The sequence below is a fragment of the Saimiri boliviensis genome, chromosome 4 (assembly GCF_048565385.1).
Source record: "Saimiri boliviensis isolate mSaiBol1 chromosome 4, mSaiBol1.pri, whole genome shotgun sequence".
Classification (NCBI taxonomy): Eukaryota; Metazoa; Chordata; class Mammalia; order Primates; family Cebidae; genus Saimiri; species Saimiri boliviensis.
The window spans coordinates 110,397,713-110,411,486 of record NC_133452.1 but is presented as its reverse complement, the minus strand read 5'-3'; the positions used below and the strand labels follow the sequence as shown (position 1 = coordinate 110,411,486).

The window sequence follows — 13,774 nt, the reverse complement described above, 5'->3', positions numbered from 1 at the left end:
ATTTCCAGAGCAACACCTGAAAAACAGTTTAAAATATTTTCAGGAAAAAAAAGAACAGGCAAACAACAAATAGTAAATGAATATGATAATGCAACCTCTCTGTTTTGGTACCAGTACCATGCTGTTTTGATTACTGTGGCCTTGTAGTATAGTCTGAAGTCAGGCAGCATGATGCCTCCACCTTTGTTCTTTTTGCTTAGGATTGTTTTGGCTATTGGGGCTCTCTTTTGGTTCCATATGAAGTTCAAAGTGGTTTTTTCCAGTTCTGTGAAGAAGGTCATTGGTAGCTTGATGGGGATAGCATTGAATCTATAAAATACTTTGGGCAGTAGGTCCATTTTCATGATGTTGGTTCTTCCCAAACATGAGCATGGAATGTTTTTCCATCTGTTTGTATCCTCTCTTATTTCATTGAACAGTGGTTTGTAGTTCTCCTTGAAGAGGTCATTTACATTGTTTGTTAATTGTATTCCTAGGAATTTTATTCTCTTTGTAGCAATTGTGAATGGGAGTTCACTTTTGATTTGGCTCTCTGATTGTCTGTTATTGGTGTATAGAAATGCTTGGGATTTCTGCACATTGATTTTATATCCTGAAACTTTGCTGAAGTGACTTATCAGTGTCAGGAGATTTTGGGCTGAGACAGTGGGGTCTTCTAAATACACAATCATGTCGTCTGCAAATAGAGACAATTTGGCTTCCTCTTTTTCTAATTGAATATCATTTATTTCTTTTTCTTGCTCTGGCTGCAGCTTCTAATATTACATTGAATAGGAGTGGTGAGAGAGGGCATCCTTGTCTTTGTGCCAGATTTCAAAGGGAATGCTTCGAGTTTTTGCCCATTCAGTATATTGGCTGTGGGTGTGTCATAAATAGCTTTTATTATTTCAAGATACATTCCATTGATACCTAGTTTATTGAGGGTCTTTAGCATAAAGGGCTGTTGAATTTTGTCAAAGGCCTTCTCTATATCTGTTGAAATAATCATGTGGATTTTGTCTTTGGTTCTATTTATGTGATGGATTACATTTATAGACTTACGTATGTTGAACCAGCCTTACATCCCCAGGATGAAGTCTACTTGATCATGCTGGGTAAGCGTTTTGATTTACTATTGCATTCTGTTTGCCAGTATTTTATTGAAGATTTTTGCATCAATGTTCATCCTGGATATTGGCGTGAAGTTTTCTTGTTTCATTGTGTCTTTGCCTAGTTTTGGTATTAGGAAGATGTTGGTCTCATAAAATGAGTTGGGGAGGATTTCCTCTTTTTGTATTGTTTGGATTAGTTTCAGAAGGAATTTCACCAGCTCCTCTTTGTACCTCTGGTAGAATTTGGCTGTGAACCCATCTGGACCTGAGCTTTCTTTAGTTGGTAGGCTATTAATTGCTGCCTCAACTTCAGCACTTGTTATTGGTCTATTCAGGGTTTCAACTTCTTCTGTGTTTAGTCTTGGGAGAGTGCAAGTGTCCAGGAATTTATCCATTTCTTCCAGATTTACTGGTTTATGTGCATAGAGTTGTTTGTAGTAATCTCTGATGGTAGTTTGTATTTCTGTGAAATTGGTGGCGATGTTCCCTTTATCATTTTTTATTGCATCTGTTTGATTCTTCTTTCTTTCCTTTTTTATTAGTCTGGCTAGAAGTCTATCTTTTTTGTTGATCTTTTCAAAAAACCAGCTCCTGGATTCGTTTTTTTTTTTTGAAGGGTTTTTTGTGTCTCTGTCTCCTTCAGTTCTGCTCTGATCTTAGTTATTTCTTGTCTTCTGCTAGCTTTTGAGGTTTTTTTATCTTGCTTCTCTAACACTTTCAATTTTGATGATAGTGTGTTGATTTTAGACCTTCCTTGCTCCTCATGCGGGCATTTATTACTATGAATTTCCCTCTGGACACTTCTTTAAATGTGTCCCAGAGATTCTGGTATGTTGTGTCTTCATTCTCGTTGGTTTCGAAGAACATCTTTATTTCTGCCTTCATTTCATTGTTTATCCAGTTGACATTCAGGAGCCAGTTGTTTATTTTCCATGAAATTGTGTGGTTTTGAGTTAGTTTTTAATCCTGAGTTCTACTTTGATTGCACTGCGGTCTGAGAGACTGTTATGATTTCTGTTCTTTTGCATTTGCTGAGGAGTGATTTACTTCTAATTATGTGATCGATTTTAGAGTAAATGCAATGTGGTGCTGAGAAGAATGTATATTCTGTGGATTTGGGGTTGAGAGTTCTGTAAATGTCTATTAAGTTTGCTTGGTCCAGATCTGCATTCAAGTCCTGTTCCTTGTTGATTTTCTGTCTCGTTGATCAATCTAATATTGACAGTGGAGTGTTAACGTCCCTCACTATTATTGTGCAGGAGTCTACGTCTCTTTGTAGGTTGTTAAGGACTTGCTTTATGTATCTAGGTGCTCCTGTATTGGATGCATATATATTCAAAGTAATTAGTTCTTCTTGTTGTATTGATCCTTTTACCATTATGTATTGCCTTTCTTTGTGTCTTTTGATTTTTGTTGGTTTAAAGTCCCTTTTATCAGATACTAGGATTGCCACCCTTGCTTTTTTTGCTTTCCATTTGCTTTGTAAATCTTCCTCCATCCCTTTATTTTGAATCTATGTGTGTTTTTGCACATGAGATGGGTCTCCTGAATACAGCATGGTGATGGTTCTTGGCTTTTTATCCAGTTTGCCAGTCTGTGTCTGTTGATTGGGGCATTTAGCCAATTTACATTTAAGGTTAATACTGTTAGGTGTGAATTTGATCCTGCCATTTTATTACTTGTTGGTTGTTTTGCCCTTTGGTTGGTGAAATTTCTTTGCTGCGTCATTGGTCTTTAACATTTTGTTCTTTTTTGCAGTGGCTGGTACTGGTTTTTCCTTTCTGTGTTTAGTGCTTCCTTCAGGAGCTCTTGTAGGGCAGGTCTGGTAGTGACAAAATCTCTCAGCAATTGCTTGTCCATAAAGGATTTTATTTCTCCATCACTTATGAATCTTAGTTTGGATGGATATGAAATTCTGGGTTCTTTTCTTTAAGGATGTTAAATATTGGCCCCCACCCTATTCTGGCTTGTAAGGTTTCTGCCAAGAGATCCGCTGTGAGTCTGATGTGCTTCCCTTTGTGGGTGACTTGACCTTTCTCTCTGGCTGCCCTTAGCATTTTGTCCTTCATTTCAACCCTGGTGAATCTGATAAGTATCACACATTTGTTCCAACCAAGCCATGAATATGGAAACACCTGTGCAGGTTTGTGTTTTGGAGTTGGACGCCCACAGCATGTTCTGCATTCACAGACTACAGGCACTCACATAGAGGATATGGCTCCTACAAAAAGAACTGTGTTCAGAAGTTCTAGAGAGTAACTCTAACAGAGTCAAGGAAGGCCCATGGAGAGGTAGAATTGCCACAGATTCATAAACACAATCCTAGGGAGAAAGGGCCTGGTGGAAAATTTTGGAGTGATGTTAGTTTAACCTCTTTGTTACCAGTAGATAAAGAAATATAACCCTTCTTGGTGGAACAAATGTGTGATACTTATCAGAGCCATAATATTTTGGAGAAAAAAAATTATTCCAAAATAAATACTCTATAGAAAGAGGAAGAATCCTCATTCTGTGATCAAATTTCCTAATGCCTAATTGATATTTCCACAGACATCTTACTAAGGACTCAAATTTAATATGTTCAATAATGAATGAACTATCTTTTCCGGTATCTTCTCCTGCAAGTCTCAGCAACTGGAGATCCAATTTCTCATTTGGAAATAAGATGTTTGAACTAAATAGCTCTCAAAAGGCCCTTCCAGCTCTGAAGCTATAACGTACTGGGTAATTTTCAGTTTACGACTAACAGCTTTACAATGATCTAGAACCATTAATTCTTTCAAACCATTTAAAATAATTATTTTTACTGTTAATTTTATATTGTCCCTCTCTTTTCCAGTCTAATCAAACAAAGAAAATTCAACATTGTTGTAAATTACCATAGACCAGAGAATGACTAGTGGTTAAGTCAAGTTCAGAGAGTGGTTTACCACTTCAGGCCATGCTCAGACTTCCGGAAATTGCTGTCCTGCCTAATTCCAATGAGAATAGCAACAGCAGCCCAGAGAAGTTCCTAAGCACTCCATTCCACATTAAACTTCCTACTGTATTTCTAAGAGCCCTAGCTAAAGCAGTTTCTCTGATGAAGACTGCAGAGCTCTTAGTTTAGAAGAAAGTAATAGTCTCATAGAAGTACAGCTCCACGTAGTATATCTCAGTGCATAGCAGACTGGCCTAGTAAGCGCAAGCTAAATGCAGGGAGAAAAAGAAATAGCCCAGCCCATGCTCAGCTGCTGGGAAGCTTTCCCACAACCCCCATCTCCTACTCTCTCTCTGATCACAGAGGATCCAAGGGCTTTATTTGTGTATCAGAACTTGAAATAAACTTTGAATACAGTTCTAATGGGAATACTGAGAGGAATTTTAGTGTTCTAATACTTTTCCTTTCCAAACATCTTCTGGAATAGACATCAAAGTAAGACTCCATAGCTTTTATGTCCTATGTTTACTCTGTCCTAGGTGTAGTGTCTCTTTACTACTAGAACGTTTTCTTTTCATCTCTCTAGTTAACACAAGTGGTACCCAAATGAGTTGTGGTTTCTTTAAGGTGGTGTTCAGCTTGCCATTTTTGTGGTCTTTTGCTCAAAGACTTCAAAAAGTTATTCTCTGAAGAAACATAAATTATAATTATTTATATATGTCTGTCATTGACCTGTAACTCTCTTGAAGTTAGCATTGCATGAAATATGAAATATTCCCAAAGAATAGAACAAAAACCAAAAGATTCCTTCTATTAATACTTTTTAATGAGATAAATAACTTTTCAGAAACATAACTATTTCATAGTGACTTGGCTGAGACTTTTTTTTTTTTTTTTTTTTTTTTTTTTGAGACGGAGTTTCGCTCTTGTTACCCAGGCTGGAGTGCAATGGCACGATCTCGGCTCACCGCAACCTCCGCCTCCTGGGCTCAGGCAATTCTCCTGCCTCAGCCTCCTGAGTAGCTGGGATTATAGGCATGCACCACCACGCCCAGCTAACTTTTTGTATTTTTAGTAGAGACGGGGTTTCACCATGTTGACCAGGATGGTCTCGATCTCTCGACCTTGTGATCCACCCACCTCGGCCTCCCAAAGTGCTGAGACTATTTTTTAAAGGCAGACCATGGGAGTTCAAATTAAAAGCAGCATTCTTAATAAGCATGGAAAAAGAACATAATGCCATTAAACATTTAAAATCATTTGTGTATTTTAAATGTTTAATGGCATTCATCTCTTAAAGCCCTGCTCTCTGCAATGGGGGCAGACATGCACAACACACTGAAAAATTCTTTGGTTTCTCCCTGGACTGTTCTTGTTGAGCACTGTCTCTCCTACTCTTCCATTTATTGGACTTCATGTGCTTTTCATCCATTCAATTGTCCTCAAGGGTCAAAACCCATTTTCCTTTTTGGTAATGTTCATGATTTCTTCTCATCTTGTAGACTTATTTTACTTTTTAAGGAAAAAGATACTTTCCTTTGTGGCCGCATTCTTAGGCTGCAGCCATCTTTTTCTTATATTTTATTAATTCCTTCTAATATTTCAGATACATAATTAAAATCATTGTGATAGGTGAACAGCTTATGTCTTCATCTGGATGGGTTATGAAGACATTTTGTGTTTTCTTAAGTAAAACAAATTCAAGCCCCATCTTGTTCTCTAAATAGTCTCTAGTTTTCTATTGTATCTTTTATTTACATTTCTTATTTCGGTCAAATATACAATGTGATATAATTTCTCAAGAAGAAATCCTCTATTCCAAAAGGTAGACTCTTAGAGGGCCCTGAATTTTAAGATCCTGTTTTAGAGTGAGGTGTCTATAAGGTCACGTCCTCACTGGAAGACTGCGCTAGAGCAACAATCATTTTTGTTCTTTATTGTTCTCCTTTCATTTTCATTTTAGTGATTAGTGCAATGAGAGTCTAACAATTGTGTATTAAATTGTTCAAAAATGAACTGAGTACATCAAGCCTTGCCGTTTTATCTGTTCCTCTCTTCTTTCCCTCATGCCACCTTGTAATCAGACCTGTTCACTCCCGTGTCTCTGTATTCCTGGTACTGAACACCGGGCTCTATTATAGTGCTCATTACACTTGGTCTCTGTGTTCTCTCCCAGTGTGTGCTCCTCAAATATGATGCCCAGGTGTTTTCCATCTCTGAGTACTCGGTGTCCAAAAAGGTTTGTTTTGAACTGATTTTGTTTGATTTTTTTACTTTTAGTATCTTTATAACTTAAAAGTATGCTAATTTTTTTTTCTGATTTTCAGAAACATTCCAGAGAAGAATTTATTTATTTTTGGAGATTCTGATATAGTTTGAAAGAATTGTGTTAGAATAAATACTATTCCATTCCTTTGTTCCAGGCTCAGTTCTTGTCATTTTTTTTTATTCTTCAGGAACTTGCAGATTCCAGCTGTCTAGCAGGAATTAATATATGTATTATTTTGGCTTTTCAATGTCAAACCTCAGAGTGACTTGAGTGAGAGTCTCTTTATGGCAATGAAAATGTGACACTCTATTTAATAGAAAATATTGTTTTAGCAAAACATTTAAGTTTTCACTGAGACTTTATCAAATACAATTTAAGGTAATTTAAAGCAATTATACATTTTCCAGAGGTATCGATAGGTGAACTTTTATGAGCAACTATTTCTATGAGGTAATTTAAATATAAAATGTCCTAGCTATGTACATAATGATGGCAGTGGGGTGTGTATGTGTGTGTGTGTGTGTGTGTAAAATCTTTTTATTTTGCCTAAATGTATCCACTTCAAAACTGTCGCCAGTTTATGAGCTCTAGTTTAGCCATTTCCATTTTCAAGTACATCTGAAAATCTTCCACTAGAATTAAATTACTCCCTTGAAATTCTCCTGAATTGACAAATAGACTCTACCCTTTCAGAGTGCTAAAAACAACAAAAAATATCTCAACAGAAAAATCCCTGTTTCTACTAGCAGGTATTTTCTATTTCAATACCATTTAATTTTCATTACACAATTTATTATTTATTTCCAGAATCACTCAATACACCCAGAATTACAACCACTCAACTATGTCATTTAATTTAATAGCAATAGTAATAAAAGGTTATGTACAATGTGTGATTTTTTTAAGCTAAAATTGAAATTGTACATTTCAAAGTGGCTGAAAGCTAACAGAAATTGCCATTTATTGTTTATTAAATAAACAAAAGCAAGAGATAACATTTATACTTTTGCTTCCCCTTAGGGTAAGAGATTGCTGCAAGGTCACCTGGGATTTTACTCACCACCCTCAGCCTACAAGTGAAGTATCACTCTCACTCCCTGCCTGACTGAAATGCGCTGGGACATGTAGACTTTTCAGAGGCTCCAAAGGAGTGGAAGATAAGAGTGGAAACTAGGTAAAAATGATTCTGATTTACTTAACATAGGGAAAAGTCAATGACAAGAGTCATTATCCTAGGCGAAAGTAGACTATGTTCAACTTATTCTTAGAAAAACTCTGTTTATAGGCCATTTCGAGTATATGTAAAATGAAATTCTCTAATCATTTTCTTTCGAATGGAGACTATACTCTAGGCCTCCGTTTTCATGTTTGTTAAATGGTAGATTTTAAAGAAATCCTCACAAACTTCCCTTTCAACCATGCTTTACTGAAGTATAAAAAACAGTTCCATAGATATGATCAGGCAATTCTCACCTGTCGTAGTGAGATTTGGGTAGAAGTCCTCATGCTGAGCTTTGTGTCCCTGGTGATGTTGGAACATTAATGATGGAACATGGCCAAACTTCAGTCATGCGCCTGAAGCCATGGTTTCTTCCCCGCCAGAAATGAAGGTTCAGTTGTAAGACAACCCTCTAGTAAGCATTGCTAAAGTTACTGGATTTGGTTTAATAAAAGTTGAAATAAAGTATTTGAGTAATAGAAAAAAAACAAAAAACAAAATACAAAATATACTTCTGTAATTATTTTTATAAAAGCTCAGTAAGTAAGGGGAGAAAGCTTCTATGATTCGTGAAGTAGTGAATTAGATTGGAGATATCAGTGTAATCAGTATAATACAAATACAGAAGAATAGATGTATAAATATTTACAGATATAGGTATATATAAAACTTATTATATACATGTATATTGCTCTGTTAGCTGAGAGGGCCTGGAAGCAAGGATTTTTCAGTGGCAATGAACACTCCAAGTGCCCCAATCTTTCTTTCCAACATCATTCTCCAATAAAATGAACCAGGGCTTCTTGGAGACATGATTGAGTCTATGGCTGAAGGAGGAAATGTAAGATGCCTGTGGAACATCTTATAGTGCCAGAAATGGAGAAAGTGTTTCAAACACCCCCACACATGTGCACACACACACGTTAACAGGGGTATGTCAGTGGGACACAGGAGTCAACTGAAAAAGCTCTCAATGGCCAAAGCTAGAAAAAAATGTAGTAATAAGTAAAGGAATACTGGTTTATAACACAAATTACAAAACAAATAGCCATAAGTTCACATTAATATAACTAAATGATTAAATAAATAAATGGGTAGAATAAATAAATACCACATACAGAAGGATCCCAAGTAGTTTATGTACATGCATTTATGATGCAACATAACTCACCACTCCTTAATTTTAGGCTACACATAGTGATCTTCTCCCAAAGATACAGTATGAAAAAGAGAAAATATTAAAAAATAACTTTACAGTTAAAAAAGAAGAACTTAAGAAAACAGGTAACTCTACAGAAATCTGATGATGAAATACTGTAAAAACAATATCTCAGCCAGATGTATAAAGTTAGCATCATCCATGATAACTCAAGTTGATAGTATCTGCCTGGTGATAGAGCAGAGGGACAGAGGGACACACACACACACACACACACATACACACACACACACACACACACACACACACACACACACACACACCAGGATTTCTGCCCAGGAAGAGTGGGGTGGGTCAGGCTGCTGGTTTAGGCAAGCCTGTGCTCCGAATGTCTGGTGATCTGCTTGTGGTTGTATTCTTGAATGCAGCTTAAAATCAAGGAGAAGAGAATGTCAGTTTACCTCTGTGTTCTTCTTCTCCAAAACCCATGACCCCAATCTACTTCTGAGAGAAAACATCAGACGAACTCCAACTGATGAACTTTTCACAAAATACCTGACCAGTACTCCTCAAAACTGTCAAGGTCATAAAAAAAAACAAGATAAGTCTAAGAAACTCACAGTCTAGAGGAGCCTAAGGAACTAAGACAACTAAATATAACATGGTATCTGGATGAGATCCTAGAGGAAAAGAGAACATTCGGTAACAGAAAATTTGAATAATGCATAAACTTTTGTTAATCCTAATGTATTATGACTTATTCATTATTTGTGAAAAATATACTGTAGTAATTTTAAAAAAGGGAAACTATAGGCAGAACTGGATATGGTCCATACGGGAAATCTTTGTACTATAATTGCAACTTTTCTGTAAATTTTAAACTATTTTAGTGTTTGTATTTTCTTTTCCCCCCACGATGGTGGATTAGAGGTTTTTAGTCTGCCTCAGCTACTTGGAAATAGCAAGACAGTGCAAAAAACATCAACTCTGTAAGCTTGATGTTTAAAACGAAAATGGGAACACACTGGAATTATGGATACTCCAGTTCCCAGGGAGGAGAACATGGGTGAACAGCCCCCATGAAGCGCCTAGCTGATAAAAGTGAGTGAAACCCCAGTATGTGAAAGAGACGGAGAGCCTCCTTCTATGACTCACTTTTCCACCAAAGAGTCAGACAACCCAGACTGAGGGAGAATACGTTCTCCCAAGTGCTGGAGCTAACTTGCCGAGCAGCTTGGAGGCACTGAGAAGGAATCACACCAGGAGAGGCTGCAGGCATTTTTCCAGATCTGGGACTGACAGCAAGATGCCATTTTTCATTCTAGATCATACAAAATTATCCATTCTTTGGCAACCCAGCAGTGTGGCTGTACAGACATTTCTGTTTGGGGCAAGAGTTTGGAGCACTTGTTCTGGAGTGACTGAGGGGCCTCAACTGCAAGAACTGTGAAAAGCCCCTGAGTAGTAAACTCTGGAATTGTGCTCTTCCCTCTCGCATACCAGCTACTGCTGTGGTTTCTTCTGAGTGACAAGACTTGAAGACAAGCCCAACTTGATGACCTGGAACCACTCTGCATGTGTTATTGCTAGGTACCTCAGGCTACTCTGCTGAAATCATGGTGCAGTGGAGCCCTCTCTATCACCAGGCAGAATTACAGGAATTTGGAGCACCCACTTACCTGAGCCAGCAGCTTAAGCTACTCCAGCCTTCATGGACATAGATTATGGTGCACCTCTGCCCCACCCCTAAGCAGATCTCCAGGCATTCAGAGCACATGCTTGCCTGAACCACCACCAGACCCACCCCACTCTTCCTGTGCAGAGATCCGTGTGTGTGTGTGCGCGCGCCCAGGCAGATATCCAGATATCTGGAGCACTCACTATCATGGATTAAGAATTCAGGCTGCCCCACTTGCTGTAAAGAGAACTTGGGGCCCTGGAAATTTCACAGCTCCATGTCCAGGCTGGCCTCTGGTTGCTTAGTGTCTGCCCTCTGGATTCTCACTCAGCACTGGTGATTGTGCCTGCCTTTGGAGGACCTGTAGGTTGTCCTGCCTAATATGGCCATATTGATCTTGGTTTTCAAATCTCCCAGGGTGGAACAGGGAGCTCAGACCACTGTGCACTCCATGAATCAGCTCATTGCCTGACATAACAGAGAGCTTCTGAGACCCAGTAAACAAAGATACACTCAGCTATGTTGCCTGCAGATAGCTGCTACCCATAAGCACTCTCTACTGGCTTGTAAGTCAAGCTGCACTGCCCAATACAAAATCTGTTGAAATAAGTGTATAGGGTTATAGAAGCAAAGCCAATAAATATATCGTACTCAGCTTTGTCTACTGTCACACCACCTAGGGAAAAGAAAAAAAAAAGGAAAGTTACAGGAAATAATAATATTATAGGGAAAGAAGGGAAAAAATCCTTCTTGCATGAAAATAATTAGAAAAATACGTGCCAGTGTTCTTAGATGAGAAGAAACAAGCACAAGAATTCTGGCGTCAGGAAAAATCTGAATGTAGGATTCACCAAAGGCTCTCACCAGCTCTCTAGTAATGATTTCTAACCAAAATGGAAACTCGAAAATAAAGAATTTAAACCTATGACTGCAAGGAAGCTCAATGACATCTAAAACAGGGTTGAAAATCAACACAAGTAAACTTCTACCCCAATCCAAAAAATGAAGGAAGAGATAAAAATCCTAAAAGGAGCAAAGCAGACCTTCTAGAATTGAAAAAAAAAATTTTTCAAAATACAATTGAAAGATTTATCAGTAGTCTAAACAAAGCAGAAAAATTTTAGAACTTGAAGATCAATCTTTCACAGTCAGACAAGAATAAAAAACAGTTTTAAACAAACATAATTGAGAAATTTGAAATTCTATAAAGTGACCAAACCTATGTATTATTGAAATTCCTGAGAAGGGAAAAAAGGTAAACAAAAACTAGTAAATTAGTAAAAAATTTCTCTAATCTTGCAAGAGAGATCGACATTCAGATACAAGAAATTCAGAAAACATCTGAAAGACAATACATGAAATGAATATCACCAACTCATATAGTCATCAGACAGTCCAAGGTTGACACTAAAAAAAAAAAAAATCCTTCAGGCAGATACAGAAAAAGTCAGATCACATACAAAGGAAACCTTACCAGGCTAACAGCAGATTTCTCAGCAGAAACTTTAGAAGCCTAGAAATACAGGTCTATTTTCAGTATTTTGAAACAAGAAATTCCAAGTGAGAATTTCATATCCCACCAAACTAAGCTTTATATGTGAGCTTAATATATAAACTTTATATATAAGCTTTATATATTTCTGAGCAAACAAGCACAAAGAAAATTTGTTACTGTGAGACCAGCCTTATAAGAGACACAAGGTTCTAAATATGGGAATGAAAGAATGATACTGGGTACCATAAAACCACACTTAAGTGCATAACCAACAGCCCCTATAAAGCAACCATATAGTGGAAACTACAAAACAACCAACTAAAACCATCACAATAGGCTCAAAACCATACATATCAAATATTAACCTTGAATGTAAACAGTTGAAATGTTCCATGTGAAAGGCACAGAGTTGCCAGTTAGATAAATAAGATTCATCCATCTGTTGTATTCAAAATATTCACCTCACACATGACAACCCTTATAGGCTCAAATAATGAACTGGAGAAAGATCTATCACTAAAATAAAAATAAAAAAAAGCAGAAGTTGCTACTCTTATATCAGATAAAGTAGACTTTATCACTAACAGAAAAGGACAAGGAATGTATTACATAATGATAAAATGCTCAATTTAACAAAGATATTTAACTATTCTAAATGTATACACACCCAGAGCACCCAAATTGATAAAACAATGACTTTCAGATCTATGGAAAGACTTAGACAGACAGCCAGTAATACTGGGGGACTTCCATACCCTACTACCAGTGTTAGATAGATCATTGGGGCAGAAAACTAACAAATAAATTGTGGATTTAAATTTGACACTTGACCAATTGGACTTAATAACATCTACAGAACACTCTACCCATCAACCTCGGAATACACATTTTTCTTATCTACACAGAGAACACACTCCAAGATCAACCACATGCTCAGCCATAAATCAAGTCTCAATCATTTAAAAAAATGAAATCATACAAACTATATTATTGGATCACAGTGGAATAAAAATAGGAATCAATATCAAAATGATCTCCCAAAACTGCACGCTTAACACTTAACAATATCTTCCTAATTGACATTTGGATAGACAACAAAATTAAGGCAGAAATCCAAAAATTCTTTGAAATAAATGAAACAGAGACATAACATACCAAAATCTCAGAACACAGCAAAAGCTGTGTTAACAATCTGCCTTCAAATCTAGGGAGATTAGAAAAACAAGCACAATTTAATCTTAAAGCTAGCACAAACACAAATAATTAAAATCAGAGCAAAACTGAACCAAACTGAGATGCAAAAAATCCACACAATCAATGAAAGTGAAGTTAGTTTATTGAAAGGATTAAAAAGATTAATAGACCACTCACTAGATTAATAAAGGGGGGAAAAAAGATCCACATAAGCACAATCAGAAGTGACAAAAGAAACGTTACAACTGATTCCACAGAAATACAAAAGATCCTCAGACACTATTAGGAACACTTCTATGCTTACAAAGATGGAAGGTTGGGTCAACACATGCATATGCATATGAATGAATGAGTTTCACCACATAAGGAGAATGAAAAACAAAAACCATATGATCATTTCAACAGATACAGAGAAAGTTGTCAATAAAATCCTACATCCCTTTATGATAAAGCTCTCAACGAATTAGTGATTGAAGGAAGATACATCAGAAAAGTAGAGCTATCTCTGAAAAACCTAGAGCCAACATCACACTGAGTGGTCAAAAACTGGACTGTTGAGAATTGGAACAAGACAAGTAAGCTTACTCTCAGCATTCCTATTCAACATGGTACTGGAAGCCCCAGCTAAGTTATTGAAAAGGCAATGTGTAAAAATTTGTCTTAGAATTTTCTACAAACATAATTTATATTATCCATGGTTCATAGGGTCCATTTTTCTTGACAAGTTTGTTTTGCCACATGTGCTGAAT

The 13,774-nt window shown here is 36.9% G+C and overlaps 1 long non-coding RNA gene across 4 annotated transcripts in view; it reads left to right on the top strand.

Moving 5' to 3' along the window:
• The window catches only part of LOC141584319 (uncharacterized), a 630,894-nt gene that overhangs the window by 548,605 nt on the left and 68,515 nt on the right, over window positions 1–13,774 (top strand). For all 4 annotated transcript variants that reach the window (XR_012517309.1, XR_012517307.1, XR_012517308.1 and 1 more), the window contains one exon: window positions 7,301–7,454. This is a non-coding gene — a long non-coding RNA (uncharacterized LOC141584319). The remainder of the gene's footprint in view (window positions 1–7,300; window positions 7,455–13,774) is intronic.